The sequence below is a fragment of the Taudactylus pleione genome, unplaced genomic scaffold (genome assembly GCF_031769625.1).
Source record: "Taudactylus pleione unplaced genomic scaffold, aTauple2 ptg000740l, whole genome shotgun sequence".
Taxonomy (NCBI): domain Eukaryota; kingdom Metazoa; phylum Chordata; class Amphibia; order Anura; family Myobatrachidae; genus Taudactylus; species Taudactylus pleione.
In genome coordinates, this window is record NW_028285142.1 from 1,576,286 (window position 1) to 1,595,556 (window position 19,271).

At 45.0% G+C, this 19,271-nt stretch overlaps 1 non-coding gene across 1 annotated transcript; it reads right to left on the reverse strand.

Moving 5' to 3' along the window:
* Positions 1-17,245: 17,245 nt before the first annotated feature.
* Positions 17,246-17,410, reverse strand: LOC148477156 (U1 spliceosomal RNA). Its single transcript, XR_015872549.1, has one exon. It is a non-coding gene; the product is annotated as a U1 spliceosomal RNA (small nuclear RNA).
* Positions 17,411-19,271: the final 1,861 nt, after the last annotated feature.

The following is a 19,271-nucleotide window of genomic DNA, read 5'->3' on the forward strand; positions in this document are numbered from 1 at the left end:
CGCTGTCTGTAATATGTGAGGATAAGCATGGCACTGTCTGTAATATGTGACTGAGGCTAAGCATGGCACTGTCTGTAATATGTGACTGAGGCTAAGCATGGCACTGTCTGTAATATGTGACTGAGGATAAGCATGGCACTGTCTGTAATATGTGACTGAGGCTAAGCATGGCACTGTCTGTAATATGTGACTGAGGATAAGCATGGCACCGTCTGTAATATGTGACTGAGGATAAGCATGGCGCTGTCTGTAATATGTGACTGTCTGTAATATGTGACTGAGGATAAGGATGGCGCTGTCTGTAATATGTGACTGAGGATAAGCATGGCACTGTCTGTAATATGTGACTGAGGATAAGCATGGCGCTGTCTGTAATATGTGACTGAGGATAAGCATGGCGCTGTCTGTAATATGTGACTGAGGATAAGCATGGCACTGTCTGTAATATGTGACTGAGGATAAGCATGGCGCTGTCTGTAATATGTGAGGATAAGCATGGCACTGTCTGTAATATGTGAGGATAAGCATGGCACTGTCTGTAATATGTGAGGATAAGCATGGCACTGTCTGTAATATGTGAGGATAAGCATGGCACTGTCTGTAATATGTGAGGATAAGCATGGCACTGTCTGTAATATGTGACTGAGGATAAGCATGGCGCTGTCTGTAATATGTGACTGAGGACAAGCATGGCACTGTCTGTAATATGTGACTGAGGATAAGCATGGTGCTGTCTGTAATATGTGACTGAGGCTAAGCATGGCACTAAGCATGGCACTGTCTGTAATATGTGACTGAGGCTAAGCATGGCACTAAGCATGGCGCTGTGTGTAATATGTGACTGAGGCTAAGCATGGCACTGTCTGTAATATGTGACTGAGGATAAGCATGGCGCTGTCTGTAATATGTGACTGAGGCTAAGCATGGCACTAAGCATGGCACTGTCTGTAATATGTGACTGAGGATAAGCATGGCGCTGTCTGTAATATGTGACTGAGGATAAGCATGGCACTGTCTGTAATATGTGACTGAGGCTAAGCATGGCACTGTCTGTAATATGTGACTGAGGCTAAGCATGGCGCTGTCTGTAATATGTGACTGAGGCTAAGCATGGCGCTGTCTGTAATATGTGACTGAGGATAAGCATGGCGCTGTCTGTAATATGTGACTGAGGCTAAGCATGGCGCTGTCTGTAATATGTGAGGATAAGCATGGCGCTGTCTGTAATATGTGAATGAGGATAAGCATGGCACTGTCTGTAATATGTGACTGAGGCTAAGCATGGCACTGTCTGTAATATGTGACTGAGGCTAAGCATGGCACTGTCTGTAATATGTGACTGAGGATAAGCATGGCGCTGTCTGTAATATGTGAGGATAAGCATGGCGCTGTCTGTAATATGTGACTGAGGCTAAGCATGGCACTAAGCATGGCACTGTCTGTAATATGTGACTGAGGATAAGCATGGCGCTGTCTGTAATATGTGACTGAGGATAAGCATGGCACTGTCTGTAATATGTGACTGAGGCTAAGCATGGCACTGTCTGTAATATGTGACTGAGGCTAAGCATGGCGCTGTCTGTAATATGTGACTGAGGATAAGCATGACACTGTCTGTAATATGTGACTGAGGCTAAGCATGGCACTGTCTGTAATATGTGACTGAGGCTAAGCATGGCACTGTCTGTAATATGTGACTGAGGATAAGCATGGCACTGTCTGTAATATGTGACTGAGGATAAGCATGGCACCGTCTGTAATATGTGACTGAGGCTAAGCATGGCGCTGTCTGTAATATGTGAGGATAAGCATGGCACTGTCTGTAATATGTGACTGAGGATAAGCATGGCACTGTCTGTAATATGTGACTGAGGATAAGCATGGCGCTGTCTGTAATATGTGACTGAGGATAAGCATGGCGCTGTCTGTAATATGTGACTGAGGATAAGCATGGCACTGTCTGTAATATGTGACTGAGGATAAGCATGGCACCGTCTGTAATATGTGACTGAGGCTAAGCATGGCGCTGTCTGTAATATGTGAGGATAAGCATGGCACTGTCTGTAATATGTGACTGAGGCTAAGCATGGCGCTGTCTGTAATATGTGACTGAGGATAAGCATGGCACTGTCTGTAATATGTGACTGAGGCTAAGCATGGCACCATCTGTAATATGTGACTGAGGCTAAGCATGGCGCTGTCTGTAATATGTGAGGATAAGCATGGCACTGTCTGTAATATGTGACTGAGGATAAGCATGGCACTGTCTGTAATATGTGACTGAGGCTAAGCATGGCACTGTCTATAATATGTGACTGAGGATAAGCATGGCACCGTCTGTAATATGTGACTGAGGATAAGCATGGCACCGTCTGTAATATGTGACTGAGGCTAAGCATGGCGCTGTCTGTAATATGTGAGGATGAGCATGGCACTGTCTGTAATATGTGACTGAGGATAAGCATGGCACTGTCTGTAATATGTGACTGAGGATAAGCATGGCACTGTCTGTAATATGTGACTGAGGATAAGCATGGCGCTGTCTGTAATATGTGACTGAGGATAAGCATGGCGCTGTCTGTAATATGTGACTGAGGATAAGCATGGCACTGTCTGTAATATGTGACTGAGGATAAGCATGGCACTGTCTGTAATATGTGACTGAGGATAAGCATGGCACTGTCTGTAATATGTGACTGAGGATAAGCATGGCACTGTCTGTAATATGTGACTGAGGATAAGCATGGCGCTGTCTGTAATATGTGACTGAGGATAAGCATGGCGCTGTCTGTAATATGTGACTGAGGATAAGCATGGCACTGTCTGTAATATGTGACTGAGGATAAGCATGGCGCTGTCTGTAATATGTGAGGATAAGCATGGCACTGTCTGTAATATGTGACTGAGGATAAGCATGGCACTGTCTGTAATATGTGACTGAGGATAAGCATGGCACCGTCTGTAATATGTGACTGAGGATAAGCATGGCACTGTCTGTAATATGTGAGGATAAGCATGGCACTGTCTGTAATATGTGACTGAGGATAAGCATGGCGCTGTCTGTAATATGTGAGGATAAGCATGGCGCTGTCTGAAATATGTGACTGAGGATAAGCATGGCACTGTCTGTAATATGTGACTGAGGATAAGCATGGCACTGTCTGTAATATGTGACTGAGGCTAAGCATGGCACTGTCTGTAATATGTGACTGAGGATAAGCATGGCACTGTCTGTAATATGTGACTGAGGATAAGCATGGCACTGTCTGTAATATGTGACTGAGGCTAAGCATGGCACTGTCTGTAATATGTGACTGAGGATAAGCATGGCGCTGTCTGTAATATGTGACTGAGGCTAAGCATGGCACTGTCTGTAATATGTGACTGAGGCTAAGCATGGCACTGTCTGTAATATGTGACTGAGGCTAAGCATGGCACTGTCTGTAATATGTGACTGAGGCTAAGCATGGCACTGTAATATGTGACTGAGGCTAAGCATGGCACTGTCTGTAATATGTGACTGAGGCTAAGCATGGCACTGTCTGTAATATGTGACTGAGGCTAAGCATGGCACTGTCTGTAATATGTGACTGAGGCTAAGCATGGCACTGTCTGTAATATGTGACTGAGGCTAAGCATGGCGCTGTCTGTAATATGTGAGGATAAGCATGGCGCTGTCTGTAATATGTGACTGAGGATAAGCATGGCGCTGTCTGTAATATGTGACTGAGGATAAGCATGGCACTGTCTGTAATATGTGACTGAGGCTAAGCATGGCACTGTCTGTAATATGTGACTGAGGATAAGCATGGCACTGTCTGTAATATGTGACTGAGGATAAGCATGGCACTGTCTGTAATATGTGACTGAGGATAAGCATGGCGCTGTCTGTAATATGTGACTGAGGCTAAGCATGGCGCTGTCTGTAATATGTGACAGAGGCTAAGCATGGCACTGTCTGTAATATGTGACAGAGGCTAAGCATGGCACTGTCTGTAATATGTGACTGAGGATAAGCATGGCGCTGTCTGTAATATGTGACTGAGGCTAAGCATGGCGCTGTCTGTAATATGTGACTGAGGCTAAGCATGGCGCTGTCTGTAATATGTGACTGAGGATAAGCATGGCGCTGTCTGTAATATGTGACTGAGGCTAAGCATGGCACTGTCTGTAATATGTGACTGAGGCTAAGCATGGCACTGTCTGTATTATGTGACTGAGGATAAGCATGGCGCTGTCTGTAATATGTGACTGTCTGTAATATGTGACTGAGGATAAGCATGGCGCTGTCTGTAATATGTGACTGTCTGTAATATGTGACTGAGGATAAGCATGGCGCTGTCTGTAATATGTGACTGAGGATAAGCATGGCGCTGTCTGTAATATGTGACTGAGGATAAGCATGGCGCTGTCTGTAATATGTGACTGAGGATAAGCATGGCGCTGTCTGTAATATGTGACTGAGGATAAGCATGGCGCTGTCTGTAATATGTGACTGAGGATAAGCATGGCGCTGTCTGTAATATGTGACTGAGGATAAGCATGGCACTGTCTGTAATATGTGACTGAGGCTAAGCATGGCACTGTCTAATATGTGACTGAGGCTAAGCATGGCACTGTCTGTAATATGTGACTGAGGATAAGCATGGCGCTGTCTGTAATATGTGACTGAGGATAAGCATGGCACTGTCTGTAATATGTGACTGAGGATAAGCATGGCGCTGTCTGTAATATGTGACTGAGGCTAAGCATGGCACTAAGCATGGCACTGTCTGTAATATGTGACTGAGGCTAAGCATGGCACTAAGCATGGCGCTGTGTGTAATATGTGACTGAGGCTAAGCATGGCACTGTCTGTAATATGTGACTGAGGATAAGCATGGCGCTGTCTGTAATATGTGACTGAGGCTAAGCATGGCACTAAGCATGGCACTGTCTGTAATATGTGACTGAGGATAAGCATGGCGCTGTCTGTAATATGTGACTGAGGATAAGCATGGCACTGTCTGTAATATGTGACTGAGGCTAAGCATGGCGCTGTCTGTAATATGTGACTGAGGCTAAGCATGGCACTGTCTGTAATATGTGACTGAGGCTAAGCATGGCACTGTCTGTAATATGTGACTGAGGCTAAGCATGGCACTGTCTGTAATATGTGACTGAGGATAAGCATGGCACCGTCTGTAATATGTGACTGAGGATAAGCATGACACCGTCTGTAATATGTGACTGAGGCTAAGCATGGCACTGTCTGTAATATGTGACTGAGGCCAAGCATGGCACTGTCTGTAATATGTGACTGAGGATAAGCATGGCACTGTCTGTAATATGTGAGGATAAGCATGGCGCTGTCTGTAATATGTGACTGAGGCTAAGCATGGCACTGTCTGTAATAAGTGAGGCTAAGCATGGCACTGTCTGTAATATGTGAGGATAAGCATGGCGCTGTCTGTAATATGTGACTGAGGCTAAGCATGGCACTGTCTGTAATATGTGACTGAGGATAAGCATGGCACTGTCTGTAATATGTGACTGAGGATAAGCATGGCACTGTCTGTAATATGTGACTGAGGATAAGCATGGCGCTGTCTGTAATATGTGACTGAGGCTAAGCATGGCACTGTCTGTAATATGTGAGGATAAGCATGGCACTGTCTGTAATATGTGACTGAGGATAAGCATGGCACTGTCTGTAATATGTGACTGAGGCTAAGCATGGCACTGTCTGTAATATGTGACTGAGGCTAAGCCTGGCACTGTCTGTAATATGTGAGGATAAGCATGGCACTGTCTGTAATATGTGACTGAGGCTAAGCATGGCGCTGTCTGTAATATGTGAGGATAAGCATGGCACTGTCTGTAATATGTGACTGAGGCTAAGCATGGCACTGTCTGTAATATGTGACTGAGGATAAGCATGGCACTGTCTGTAATATGTGACTGAGGCTAAGCATGGCACAGTCTGTAATATGTGACTGAGGCCAAGCATGGCACCGTCTGTATTATGTGACTGAGGATAAGCATGGCACCGTCTGTAATATGTGACTGAGGATAAGCATGGCGCTGTCTGTAATATGTGACTGTCTGTAATATGTGACTGAGGATAAGCATGGCGCTGTCTGTAATATGTGACTGTCTGTAATATGTGACTGAGGATAACCATGGCACTGTCTGTAATATGTGACTGAGGATAAGCATGGCACCGTCTGTAATATGTGACTGAGGATAAGCATGACACTGTCTGTAATATGTGACTGAGGCTAAGCATGGCACTGTCTGTAATATGTGAGGATAAGCATGGCACTGTCTGTAATATGTGACTGAGGATAAGCATGGCACTGTCTAATATGTGACTGAGGATAAGCATGGCGCTGTCTGTAATATGTGACTGAAGATAAGCATGGCACTGTCTGTAATATGTGACTGAGGATAACCATGGCGCTGTCTGTAATATGTGACTGAGGATAACCATGGCGCTGTCTGTAATATGTGACTGAGGATAACCATGGCGCTGTCTGTAATATGTGACTGAGGCTAAGCATGGCACTAAGCATGGCACTGTCTGTAATATGTGACTGAGGCTAAGCATGGCACTGTCTGTAATATGTGACTGAGGATAAGCATGGCACTGTCTGTAATATGTGACTGAGGATAAGCATGGCACTGTCTGTAATATGTGACTGAGGATAAGCATGGCACTGTCTGTAATATGTGACTGAGGATAAGCATGGCACTGTCTGTAATATGTGACTGAGGATAAGCATGGCACTGTAATATGTGACTGAGGATAAGCATGGCGCTGTCTGTAATATGTGACTGAGGATAAGCATGGCACCGTCTGTAATATGTGACTGAGGCTAAGCATGGCACTGTCTGTAATATGTGAGGATAAGCATGGCACTGTCTGTAATATGTGACTGAGGATAAGCATGGCACTGTCTGTAATATGTGACTGAGGATAAGCATGGCGCTGTCTGTAATATGTGAGGATAAGCATGGCACTGTCTGTAATATGTGACTGAGGATAAGCATGGCACTGTCTGTAATATGTGACTGAGGATAAGCATGGCACTGTCTGTAATATGTGACTGAGGATAAGCATGGCACTGTCTGTAATATGTGAGGATAAGCATGGCGCTGTGTGTAATATGTGACTGAGGCTAAGCATGGCACTGTCTGTAATAAGTGAGGCTAAGCATGGCACTGTCTGTAATATGTGAGGATAAGCATGGCGCTGTCTGTAATATGTGACTGAGGCTAAGCATGGCACTGTCTGTAATATGTGACTGAGGATAAGCATGGCACTGTCTGTAATATGTGACTGAGGCTAAGCATGGCACTAAGCATGGCACTGTGTGTAATATGTGACTGAGGATATGCATGGCACTGTGTGTAATATGTGACTGAGGCTAAGCATGGCACTGTCTGTAATAAGTGAGGCTAAGCATGGCACTGTCTGTAATATGTGAGGATAACCATGGCGCTGTCTGTAATATGTGACTGAGGATAAGCATGGCACTGTCTGTAATAAGTGAGGCTAAGCATGGCACTGTCTGTAATATGTGAGGATAACCATGGCGCTGTCTGTAATATGTGACTGAGGATAAGCATGGCGCTGTCTGTAATATGTGACTGAGGCTAAGCATGGCACTGTCTGTAATAAGTGAGGCTAAGCATGGCACTGTCTGTAATAAGTGACTGAGGCTAAGCATGGCGCTGTCTGTAATATGTGACTGAGGCTAAGCATGGCGCTGTCAGTAATATGTGACTGAGGCTAAGCATGGCGCTGTCTGTAATATGTGACTGAGGATAAGCATGGCACTGTCTGTAATATGTGAGGATAAGCATGGCGCTGTCTGTAATATGTGACTGAGGCTAAGCATGGCGCTGTCAGTAATATGTGACTGAGGCTAAGCATGGCACTGTCTGTAATATGTGACTGAGGATAAGCATGGCACTGTCTGTAATATGTGAGGATAAGCATGGCGCTGTCTGTAATATGTGAGGATAAGCATGGCACTGTCTGTAATATGTGACTGAGGATAAGCATGGCACTGTCTGTAATATGTGACTGAGGATAAGCATGGCACTGTCTGTAATATGTGACTGAGGATAAGCATGGCACTGTCTGTAATATGTGACTGAGGATAAGCATGGCACTGTCTGTAATATGTGACTGAGGATAAGCATGGCGCTGTCTGTAATATGTGAGGATAAGCATGGCGCTGTCTGTAATATGTGACTGAGGATAAGCATGGCACTGTCTGTAATATGTGACTGAGGCTAAGCATGGCGCTGTCTGTAATATGTGACTGAGGCTAAGCATGGCGCTGTCTGTAATATGTGACTGAGGATAAGCATGGCGCTGTCTGTAATATGTGACTGAGGATAAGCATGGCGCTGTCTGTAATATGTGAGGATAAGCATGGCACTGTCTGTAATATGTGACTGAGGATAAGCATGGCACTGTCTGTAATATGTGACTGAGGCTAAGCATGGCGCTGTCTGTAATATGTGACTGAGGATAAGCATGGCGCTGTCTGTAATATGTGACTGAGGATAAGCATGGCGCTGTCTGTAATATGTGACTGAGGATAAGCATGGCGCTGTCTGTAATATGTGACTGAGGATAAGCATGGCGCCGTCTTTAATATGTGACTGAGGATAAGCATGGCGCCGTCTGTAATATGTGACTGAGGATAAGCATGGCACCGTCTGTAATATGTGACTGAGGCTAAGCATGGCACCGTCTGTAATATGTGACTGAGGATAAGCATGGCACCGTCTGTAATATGTGACTGAGGATAAGCATGGCACCGTCTGTAATATGTGACTGAGGATAAGCATGGCACCGTCTGTAATATGTGACTGAGGATAAGCATGGCACTGTCTGTAATGTGTGACTGAGGCTAAGCATGGCGCTGTCTGTAATATGTGACTGAGGCTAAGCATGGCGCTGTCTGTAATATGTGACTGAGGATAAGCATGGCGCTGTCTGTAATATGTGACTGAGGATAAGCATGGCACTGTCTGTAATATGTGACTGAGGATAAGCATGGCACTGTCTGTAATATGTGACTGAGGATAAGCATGGCACTGTCTGTAATATGTGAGGATAAGCATGGCGCTGTCTGTAATATGTGACTGAGGCTAAGCATGGCGCTGTCTGTAATATGTGACTGAGGATAAGCATGGCACTGTCTGTAATATGTGAGGATAAGCATGGCACTGTCTGTAATATGTGAGGATAAGCATGGCGCTGTCTGTAATATGTGACTGAGGATAAGCATGGCGCTGTCTGTAATATGTGACTGAGGATAAGCATGGCGCTGTCTGTAATATGTGACTGAGGATAAGCATGGCACTGTCTGTAATATGTGACTGAGGCTAAGCATGGCGCTGTGTGTAATATGTGACTGAGGATAAGCATGGCGCTGTCTGTAATATGTGACTGAGGATAAGCATGGCGCTGTCTGTAATATGTGACTGAGGATAAGTATGGCACTGTCTGTAATATGTGAGGATAAGCATGGCACTGTCTGTAATATGTGACTGAGGATAAGCATGGCACTGTCTAATATGTGACTGAGGCTAAACATGGCACTGTCTGTAATATGTGACTGAGGATAAGCATGGCACTGTCTAATATGTGACTGAGGATAAGCATGGCGCTGTGTGTAATATGTGACTCAGGCTAAGCATGGCACTGTCTGTAATATGTGACTGAGGATAAGCATGGCACTGTCTGTAATATGTGAGGATAAGCATGGCGCTGTCTGTAATATGTGACTGAGGATAAGCATGGCACTGTCTGTAATATGTGACTGAGGCTAAGCATGGCACTGTCTGTAATATGTGACTGAGGCTAAGCATGGCGCTGTCTGTAATATGTGACTGAGGATAAGCATGGCACTGTCTGTAATATGTGACTGAGGATAAGCATGGCACTGTCTGTAATATGTGACTGAGGCTAAGCATGGCACTGTCTGTAATATGTGACTGAGGCTAAGCATGGCACTGTCTGTAATATGTGAGGATAAGCATGGCACTGTCTGTAATATGTGACTGAGGATAAGCATGGCACTGTCTAATATGTGACTGAGGCTAAGCATGGCACTGTCTGTAATATGTGACTGAGGCTAAGCATGGCAATGTCTGTAATATGTGACTGAGGCTAAGCATGGCACTGTCTGTAATATGTGACTGAGGCTAAGCATGGCACTGTCTGTAATATGTGACTGAGGCTAAGCATGGCACTGTCTGTAATATGTGAGGATAAGCATGGCGCTGTCTGTAATATGTGACTGAGGATAAGCATGGCACTGTCTGTAATATGTGACTGAGGCTAAGCATGGCGCTGTCTGTAATATGTGACTGAGGAAAAGCATGGCGCTGTCTGTAATATGTGACTGAGGATAAGCATGGCGCTGTCTGTAATATGTGACTGAGGATAAGCATGGCGCTGTCTGTAATATGTGACTGAGGATAAGCATGGCGCTGTCTGTAATATGTGACTGAGGATAAGCATGGCACTGTCTGTAATATGTGACTGAGGATAAGCATGGCGCTGTCTGTAATATGTGACTGAGGATAAGCATGGCACTGTCTGTAATATGTGACTGAGGCTAAGCATGGCACTGTCTGTAATATGTGACTGAGGATAAGCATGGCACTAAGCATGGCACTGTCTGTAATATGTGACTGAGGATATGCATGGCACTGTCTGTAATATGTGACTGAGGCTAAGCATGGCACTGTCTGTAATAAGTGAGGCTAAGCATGGCACTGTCTGTAATATGTGACTGAGGCTAAGCATGGCACTGTCTGTAATATGTGACTGAGGCTAAGCATGGCACTGTCTGTAATATGTGACTGAGGCTAAGCATGGCACTGTCTGTAATATGTGACTGAGGCTAAGCATGGCACTGTCTGTAATATGTGACTGAGGATAAGCATGGCACCGTCTGTAATATGTGACTAAGGATAAGCATGGCGCTGTCTGTAATATGTGACTGTCTGTAATATGTGACTGAGGATAAGCATGGCGCTGTCTGTAATATGTGACTGAGGATAAGCATGGCACTGTCTGTAATATGTGACTGAGGATAAGCATGGCACTGTCTGTAATATGTGACTGAGGCTAAGCATGGCACTGTCTGTAATATGTGACTGAGGCTAAGCATGGCACTGTCTGTAATATGTGACTGAGGATAAGCATGGCACTGTCTGTAATATGTGACTGAGGATAAGCATGGCACTGTCTAATATGTGACTGAGGCTAAGCATGGCACTGTCTAATATGTGACTGAGGCTAAGCATGGCACTGTCTAATATGTGACTGAGGCTAAGCATGGCACTGTCTAATATGTGACTGAGGCTAAGCATGGCACTGTCTGTAATATGTGACTGAGGATAAGCATGGCGCTGTCTGTAATATGTGACTGAGGCTAAGCATGGCACTAAGCATGGCACTGTCTGTAATATGTGACTGAGGCTAAGCATGGCACTAAGCATGGCGCTGTGTGTAATATGTGACTGAGGCTAAGCATGGCACTGTCTGTAATATGTGACTGAGGATAAGCATGGCGCTGTCTGTAATATGTGACTGAGGCTAAGCATGGCACTAAGCATGGCACTGTCTGTAATATGTGACTGAGGATAAGCATGGCGCTGTCTGTAATATGTGACTGAGGATAAGCATGGCACTGTCTGTAATATGTGACTGAGGCTAAGCATGGCGCTGTCTGTAATATGTGACTGAGGCTAAGCATGGCACTGTCTGTAATATGTGACTGAGGCTAAGCATGGCGCTGTCTGTAATATGTGACTGAGGATAAGCATGGCACTGTCTGTAATATGTGAGGATAAGCATGGCGCTGTCTGTAATATGTGAGGATAAGCATGGCGCTGTCTGTAATATGTGACTGAGGATAAGCATGGCGCTGTCTGTAATATGTGACTGAGGATAAGCATGGCGCTGTCTGTAATATGTGACTGAGGCTAAGCATGGTGCTGTCTGTAATATGTGACTGAGGATAAGCATGGCGCTGTCTGTAATATGTGATTGAGGATAAGCATGGCACTGTCTGTAATATGTGACTGAGGATAAGCATGGCGCTGTCTGTAATATGTGACTGAGGATAAGCATGGCACTGTCTGTAATATGTGACTGAGGCTAAGCATGGCACTAAGCATGGCGCTGTGTGTAATATGTGACTGAGGCTAAGCATGGCACTGTCTGTAATATGTGACTGAGGATAAGCATGGCGCTGTCTGTAATATGTGACTGAGGCTAAGCATGGCACTAAGCATGGCACTGTCTGTAATATGTGACTGAGGATAAGCATGGCGCTGTCTGTAATATGTGACTGAGGATAAGCATGGCACTGTCTGTAATATGTGACTGAGGCTAAGCATGGCGCTGTCTGTAATATGTGACTGAGGCTAAGCATGGCACTGTCTGTAATATGTGACTGAGGCTAAGCATGGCACTGTCTGTAATATGTGACTGAGGATAAGCATGACACTGTCTGTAATATGTGACTGAGGATAAGCATGACACTGTCTGTAATATGTGACTGAGGCTAAGCATGGCGCTGTCTGTAATATGTGACTGAGGCTAAGCATGGCGCTGTCTGTAATATGTGACTGAGGCTAAGCATGGCACTGTCTGTAATATGTGACTGAGGCTAAGCATGGCGCTGTCTGTAATATGTGAGGATAAGCATGGCACTGTCTGTAATATGTGACTGAGGATAAGCATGGCACTGTCTGTAATATGTGACTGAGGATAAGCATGGCACTGTCTGTAATATGTGACTGAGGATAAGCATGGCACCGTCTGTAATATGTGACTGAGGCTAAGCATGGCACTGTCTGTAATATGTGACTGAGGCTAAGCATGGCACTGTCTGTAATATGTGAGGCTAAGCATGGCACTGTCTGTAATATGTGACTGAGGCTAAGCATGGCACTGTCTGTAATATGTGACTGAGGATAAGCATGGCACTGTCTGTAATATGTGACTGAGGATAAGCATGGCACTGTCTGTAATATGTAACTGAGGATAAGCATGGCACTGTCTGTAATATGTGACTGAGGATAAGCATGGCACTGTCTGTAATATGTGACTGAGGATAAGCATGGCACTGTCTGTAATATGTGACTGAGGATAAGCATGGCACTGTCTGTAATATGTGACTGAGGATAAGCATGGCGCAGTCTGTAATATGTGACTGAGGATAAGCATGGCACTGTCTGTAATATGTGAGGATAAGCATGGCGCTGTCTGTAATATGTGACTGAGGATAAGCATGGCACTGTCTGTAATATGTGACTGAGGATAAGCATGGCACTGTCTGTAATATGTGACTGAGGATAAGCATGGCACTGTCTGTAATATGTGACTGAGGATAAGCATGGCACTGTCTGTAATATGTGACTGAGGATAAGCATGGCACTGTCTGTAATATGTGACTGAGGATAAGCATGGCGCTGTCTGTAATATGTGACTGAGGATAAGCATGGAGCTGTCTGTAATATGTGACTGAGGATAAGAATGGCGCTGTCTGTAATATGTGACTGAGGCTAAGCATGGCACTGTCTGTAATAACAGGATTTTGGTACTTACCGATAAATCCCTTTCTCCGATTCCACAGGGGACACTGGAGTTCAAGACAGTGGGGTATAGACGGTGGTAGAGTAGAGCCTGGCACTTTAAATAATTCAGAAGTGTGACTGGCTCCTCCCCCTCTATGCCCCATCAGCCCCAGTTTAAGAACTGAGCCCGAGAGGAGACGGAGGACCATAGGAAAACGAGGAGAAGGAGAGGACCACAGAACGGAACAAGACCCGAATGAGGGAGAACAGAGGAACCAACTGCAGGGAACATATGCAGTCACACAACCTTATAAGAAACCAAACAAAATGGCAGGTACGCAGCGCTGGGCGGGCGTCCAGTGTCCCCTGTGGAATCGGAGAAAGGGATTTATCGGTAAGTACCAAAATCCTGTTTTCTCCTTCATCCACTAGGGGACACTGGAGTTCAAGACAGTGGGGACGTCCCAAAGCCAACCTCCCGGGTGGGAAGCGCGGAGAACTTGCCGAACCCTTGGCAAAACCGAAAACCGGGATCACCAAGAACCGTAGGCCTAATGGAAAGGCAAGAGCTGAAGATCAAGTGTTGTAGAGCAGAGGAGACAATCAAGGCTCCTTGCTAAACAGCCATAGAAATTCCACACCTTACAGCGTAAATCGAATGGAATACTGCTAGCAAGAGAACAGCCGCAGATGAAAACAGCTGAACACCGTAAGCTCAGCCGAAACAGACCAAGCACGAACCAGAGTTGAACATGAGAAGCTGTATAATTTGGAGACAGCAGAATCCCAGCACTGCTGGACATAACTCATATAGTTATACATATAACAATACCAATCTACAGATACAGAGTTGATCCTGTCCACAGACTCCTAACAAGAGTATACAGGGAGCAAACGACAAGACCGAACAGTCGCCCTGGACCATTCTTGAGGTCCAACTACTACAAGGTTGGCAACCAGAGTGAAACCATAGAAGTCTCCCATAAGGATAGAGATCCCAATGACATGAGGCAGAGGCAGCTCTGAAAGAATCGAGACCACAATTCCTTTCAGAGCGTCAGACAGCAGTACAATCAACTCAGAAACAGAGGGAAAAACAGCAACTGAAACCTTGCAGCTGGAAATCCCCATACCAGACCACTGGCAGAATGTCTGGCAGCCCATCAGTTGTCTGCCTATTGAGTGGTTACTACTGCCTGGGGCGGGTCTCGAATTAGTGTATGGGGCATCCCAGGTGGAGACCTTACAGCACAAGCCACTGTGCCGACCTGAAAAGAAACCCACAGCAACAAACTCCAAACAACATCCAACATGATGGAAGTGCGTAGGCAGTATCAACTGCTGTCCTGAACATAGTATAAAAAACAACCCGGTTACCCTAGCAGTTAAAGAGCACGGATGCAACAGTCACCCAGTGAGAGCTACCAATATAGGGAAGCAACCATACAGCAAGGCTACAGAACTAGGACAACCATAGAGGTACCCATCAGGTACCTGTCAGTGTGATGAAAATATTCACAGTACTGAACAGGAAAACCAACCAGGCCCCCTGCGTGGAACATAATGACTGTCACGCTTTAATGTAAAGATGTGCATTAGCCCACAGGCGCTACAGTCACAGTTCATTATAACCCCAACAGAAGAATAAAGTGACATTCTCAATGTTGGAACTATGCACGCCAGGAAAGCTCTAAAGGGTAGAGCCTACTGCTAAAAAGAGCGGATGGCTACTAAGTCTGCAGCTAGGATGCATAAGGGAGAATAACGGCTATGTCGTGTCAGGTTGCATGAAATCGGAGCATCTTCCGAGGCAATAGTGGGGTACCGCTTACCTGTGAGCAATTAGAAGCACTCTAGAAACTATGTAGAATGTCACTGACCTTCTCCATCTCACAGCAACCCGTCACATCGGGAATAGAGAGTAGCTTCAGTGGGCTAAAAACCAATGCTCCATAGCACAGTCTTCAGTCTGGCGATGTTGCCGTAGGAGAGACTGTAGAAAACTAGCAAAATGTTAGTGGTAACAAGAAGGTCGTACTACAGGACTCTATACCTGAGCTTGTTCCATTAGGGATATGTATCCTTATATAGATTATACATATACCCCAAGCACGGTCTGCTAGAGTAAGTATTAGTACATTAACACTTAGAATGGTTAAGTGCGTATTAGTCAAGAGGCGGGATAGTGAAAGAATTAAATAAGACCCTGTACTGGTCAAGATACACATAGAAATATTACATATTTGATAATGGATCCCACCAGTGACCCTTGACAATCATAGTGTTCACAATGAGGGATTAAACTTGAACCGCAGGGCCCATGATTTACTGGATACCCACCAATCTAATCAAGCCAGGCCTGACCCTGCCTATTCGGTGGGTGGCCCTAGACCTTCAGGCACAGAAGTGTGGTCTGTTGTCATTTAACCAAGTAAGCCCTGAGGATGGAATAGAATCTGGATTTTTATGTACTGATAGGAATGTACCCAGGGGCCACTTTATAGCCTCATTTTATTGAGATATGCGACTAAACAATAATATGGAGTACAGGAACCTATACAGAGAAAGGTACCTGTACATAGACATAGAATGCAATAATTATCCCAAGTAAAAAAGGATATATCTGTAAAGAAAACCCCAGTTAGGGCTAAAAAAAAAACAAAAAAAAAAACAGGTGTTTCCCAATTATTAGGAAGTAGTCATACGAGGAACATGAATATATCGGTATACATACACACGTACACTTAGACAAATAGTTGCATGAGAAGTCAACATAGTAAGTATACTTGTCCGACTCCTGCACCAGGAGATCATTATGCTCTATATAATATATAAATATATACATAGTAGGAACCACAAATAGCGGGACACCGAGACTTAAATAGTGATCAAAAAGGTATATCTAAACTATGTTGAAACAAACAGGCCGACGTTTCGGGGGATACGTGCCCCTTTGTCAAAGCGAGTATATATACATACACCTATATACACATACATTGTAATAATAATAACTCCCCCAAAAAGGGGGCGCCGTAGATATAAACTGACAGGAACAAAACTGTAACCCCAGAAGGGTGTAAGTGCCTATCTTATATACATGTGTGGACTACCAGAAGGCTCCCAGACAAGTATATGGTGCATATTAGAAGCCATGCCTTAGGGAATTGTGACTATCACAATGTAAACTGCAGAACATGACTCTAGTCTATAGAGCCAATATAATATATTATAGCCTACAGCTTCTGGTAATCCCAGCTGGCTTCCCATCTGTGGAACTAGAGGTAACCTAATGATTGCGGAAGCATAGGTATACCCACACATATAACAAATACATTCATAAATAGTATGTGTAAATCGAAGTTGTTGTACCAACCCACCGCAGCAGGAGAGTCCAGCCTCCAATTGCAGTATCTTTCTTTTTAAAATATGCAAGGTATCAGATATAAAACTGATAAGAACAAATCCTACCCTTGCCTTTATGGCAAGGATAAGAAGCGATACATATATATATATATATATATATATATATATACATACATATATATATACACACACATACATACATACATACACATATACATACACATATATACACATATCGCATACATGTACCGTCATACAAGGTCACAGATAACGATAATTTATCCAGGAGAAAACGTGAACGCAGTCCCCCACTTCCACAAATTATGCAGTCGAGATTTCCGCATTTTGAGAAATCATCGTGGGTCAGCACACCCATGGTGCAATGGATGCGCCTCGCCCTGAGAGAACCACCTTTGTGATCATGGTATCTCCCCTGCCAGGTAAGTATGAACTGTGGCTTACCTCCACGCAGGGAGACTGCTGATGTGCTGTGTGTCCTCTGTAGGCCTGATATTTTAGCAGCGTGCTGTCCCAGACTGGTATAGATCCTGGGAGCCTTCTGTCCTTGCCTTATCAGGTGAGCCATTTGAGCTCCAGTTGAACCCACCTTTTCAAAGTGGGGATCAAAAGGACGACCTCAGGTCAATGAAGTATACTGCATTATATTTAACGAATACAGGCATATTTGTCATGCGGAGGGCAAAGTGACATGGACACAGCCTCTGTATTAGGCTGCGGCATGTTCCTCCCTGAGCTAGTGTCAGGGGTCCAGACACTCACTCTATAATAGTGGCGGCGGGTTGTAGAGGTACTGCGTCAATAACATCTGACATTAGTGAGTACTGATTAATTTCTTAATCAAACAGCAGCCATCTTGAGATAGACAATTGTAAAATAGTCGCAACTATCTCTACACAGTGACATCACAATGACATAGGGCAGCAGATAGGATAGTTGTGGAGTCGACAGTTTTGAAGTGCTCTCCCCTACAGAATATAAGTACATTATCTGACCACCATTTAGGAACTACAGAAATGAGCCAAGTTCTATATGGACCATGCCGCTGCGTGACTAAGTAAGCAGGAAAACTGCTACACTGCGTGCATAATTTGTAAACAGCTCAGTATGCCTCAGCATTGTACTATAATAGAGACCAAACTAGGTTCTATCTAGATTCTACAGCTATGCACAGGGGAGACTATACACATAGGTCCTCTTCATCTATATATTTATTAACAGTTCTTTCATTGGAAACATCAATAGAACAAAACTGGTTTTAACAGACAGTATATATAAGCAGGAAAGCCCCATATATATACACATATATACTTATACATACACTTAACTCATGTAGGCATGTATACAAAGCTACCCATATTGCATTATGTCATAGGTAGACAAATGTGCTTGGAACTAACTCCAGCAGCGGTACAGTGAGTGCAGCGTCTTCAGGCACAAACTTCTACCCTCTCCCTGCACTGCAAGCAGCTGCCTCTGCAAAGTTACAGACTGCCTGTGCTCTGTACAGTGACAGTCTCTGCATATGCCTGCGCTGTAGTGCGCGCCAACTGAGAGGGAGCAGTAACGGCTGCCGGACCTAAGCCACGCCCCCTCACTGCCGGGAGTAGAGCCCCGGCGCTATTGCATCCGGTCTTAACCGGCAATAAACTAACCCCTGCTGCTCACCACTATGGCATAGAGCAGAGGGAGGAGGAGATCACATCGGCAGCAGTCAAACACAGCGCTGTCAGACTCTTTTAAGTGAGCCAGCGCTGACTCAGCAGTGCAGGGATGTTAAGAGATGCGCCAGCAGCTCGTAGAAAGGCATTGCACAGCGCACCTATGTAATTAGACTGTCTGAACAGTCTCCCTTGATGGGTATCCGCGCTATATGAGCGGTAGCTCCGCCCCTTGTAATAACGCTAGCGGCGTTATACCAGGAATCCAGGACTGTATGAGCCTGGGAGGGGGCGGAGGGGCCGCAGATCTAACTCAGTCCCACGCTAGTCAGGGGAACAGAGCTATACTTACCAGCTGCTGGCATCAGGACTGCGGCTAGGCATGGGGAAGCACGGACACAGCTTCTATATTAAACTGTGGCGTGTCCCTCCCTGAGCTACTGCCAGGGTGCCTGGGACCCGGACACGCACTCTTTATTAGTGGTGGCGGGTCTCCTGATGCCTCCATGTAGCAGGCTGACAGACGCAGCACTCTGTCAGCCTGTCCTCAATGCTTGTTGAAGCTATGAAAATAAATAAAAGTTAAAATAAAAGTAAAATTACTAAGTGTGGGCTGGAGCTCAGCCCTAT